We start from the raw sequence: 2,500 nt of genomic DNA, 5'->3' as shown, positions 1-2,500 counted from the left end.
ATTTCTGAGTCCACTGGCCCTAGTCCCCTAATAAGTGTATTTCTGTTTGTTTTAAGAAGGTCCTCCTGACATCACCAATCTTCTGTCTTCAATCCTAACCCCAACGTTAACCCTAACGCTAACCCTAACCCTACCTCCCTCAGGGGCAGTTCTATGGTTATGATCCCACGGTAGGCAGAAAAACTATCCCAATCTAGGTTTTCTTGTTATGCTGACTCCATTTTAAATGCTTTTACTTGAGTCTGACAAAGGCAAAGCCAAATACTCACCCCTATATGGACGGGGAAGCAAAGTGCGGATTTTGGTAGGTCGGCATTTTCAATCAGGAATGTTGCCATTCGAAAGAGCGTCCAAAAAAACTTGGTTGGGACACATTTATTTTAGAAATTAGCGACCTAACCAGAAGTGCACTTTTTGGTGGGCCTACCCTACCCCCCTCAGGAGCAGTTCTATGGTTATAATACCACGGAAGGCACAAAACCTATCCCAAACTAGGTTTTCTTGTATGCTGATTCCATTTTCAATGTGTTTCCTTGACTCTGACGAAAGCAAAGCCAAATACTCACCCCTATATGGACGGGGAAGCAAAGTGCGGATTTTGGTAGGTCGGCATTTTCAATCAGGAATGTTGCCATTCGAAAGAGCGTCCAAAAAAACTTGGTTGGGACACATTTATTTTAGAAATTAGCGACCTAACCAGAAGTGCACTTTTTGGTGGGCCTACCCTACCCCCCTCAGGAGCAGTTCTATGGTTATAATACCACGGAAGGCACAAAACCTATCCCAAACTAGGTTTTCTTGTATGCTGATTCCATTTTCAATGTGTTTCCTTGACTCTGACGGAAGCAAAGTCAAATACTCACCTCTATATGGACGGGGAAGCAAAGTGCGGATTTTGGTAGGTCGCCATTTTCAATCGGGAATGTTGCCATTCGAAAGAGCGTCTAAAAGAACTTGGCTGGAACACATTTTTGCTATAAATTGTTGACCTAAGTATATAAGCAAGTATATAAGCAAATACTCGTTACATAGCATAAATAGCCTCTAAACACCCGAAAAACCTCTCCAAATATCATTTAAACCTTTTTCCTAACCCTAACACTTACCCTAACCCTAACCCTAACCCCATTTCAAACCCTAATTCTAAGTCAGAGGTCCTCCTCACACCACCAATTTTTTTGGTAGGTCAAAAGACCTCCCCACACCACAGAATTTTCGAAGTCGAGGTCCTTCTCATACCAAACAATTTTTCTAAGAGTTTTTCTAAAAATTTTGAGGACTTTTCACTTAGAAAAGAATTGGGTTTTGTGGTGGACCTTTCAGTTACAAAATATTAAATTGTGTGAGGAGGACTTTTGACTTTGAAAATATTTTGTGGTGTGAGGAGGACCTTTGACTTAAAAAATATTTCATGGTGTGAGGAGGACTTTTGACCTTGTCAAAAAAAAGATGTGATACAAATCTTAGAACAAAGGCTTAATCTCAGAAGATCGTAGCAACAAGGCTACTCTACAACTTACAATACCCCGTTCTTTATTTAAGTCGTCTGCAAAGGATTTATCTCCAGAAACGTTAGAATTTGCTAGCGGCAGTGCCTTGGGAGCTTTTGTCCCCCTTGGCACTTTGGGACGCATGAGGGCCGAAACCCTCTATTCTGGTTCGCCTAAAGTTCTCTGGAGGTAATCATCGTTGCTTTCTAGCACGGATTCTGACTTAGAGGCGTTCAGTCATAATCCAACAGATGGTAGCTTCGCACCATTGTCTTTTCAGGCAAGTGCAAATGCCAATTGTCTGAATCTGCGGTTCCTCTCGTACTGAGCAGAATTACTATTGCAACAACACTTCATCAGTAGGGTAAAACTAACCTGTCTCACGACGGTCTAAACCCAGCTCACGTTCCCTATTGGTGGGTGAACAATCCATCACTTGGCGAATTCTGCTTCGCAATGATAGGAAGAGCCGACATCGAAGGATCAAAAAGCAACGTCGCTATGAACGCTTGGCTGCCACAAGCCAGTTATCCCTGTGGTAACTTTTCTGACACCTCTAGCTTAAAACTCCTAAAGACTAAAGGATCGATAGGCCATGCTTTCACAGTTTGTATTCGTACTGAAAATCAAAATCAAGTGAGCTTTTACCCTTTTGTTCTACATGAGATTTCTGTTCTCATTGAGCTCACCTTAGGACACCTGCGTTATCATTTGACAGATGTGCCGCCCCAGCCAAACTCCCAACCTGACGGTGTCTTGGACGAGGATCCGCCCGTCCGAAGACGGGCGTTAAGTCCAGAACGTGGACCTTGCGGTCCGCCTCCGCTCCATCCAATAAGTAAAAAAACGATAAGAGTAGTGGTATTTCACCGGCGCATTGCTGCTCCCACTTATTCTACACCTCTCATGTCTTTTCACAAGGTCAGACTAGAGTCAAGCTCAACAGGGTCTTCTTTCCCCGCTGATTATGCAAAGTCCGTTCCCTTTGCTGCGGTTTCGCTAGATAGTAG

At 43.4% G+C, this 2,500-nt stretch overlaps 1 pseudogene; it reads right to left on the bottom strand.

Moving 5' to 3' along the window:
* Nucleotides 1-1,456: 1,456 nt before the first annotated feature.
* LOC146446138 (large subunit ribosomal RNA) lies at nt 1,457-2,500 on the bottom strand (annotated as a pseudogene; the record flags this gene model as incomplete).

The sequence above is a fragment of the Pavona decussata genome, unplaced genomic scaffold (genome assembly GCF_977016875.1).
Source record: "Pavona decussata unplaced genomic scaffold, jaPavDecu1.1 SCAFFOLD_3670, whole genome shotgun sequence".
Lineage (NCBI taxonomy): Eukaryota > Metazoa > Cnidaria > Anthozoa > Scleractinia > Agariciidae > Pavona > Pavona decussata.
This window is presented reverse-complemented; position numbering and strand designations above follow the sequence as displayed.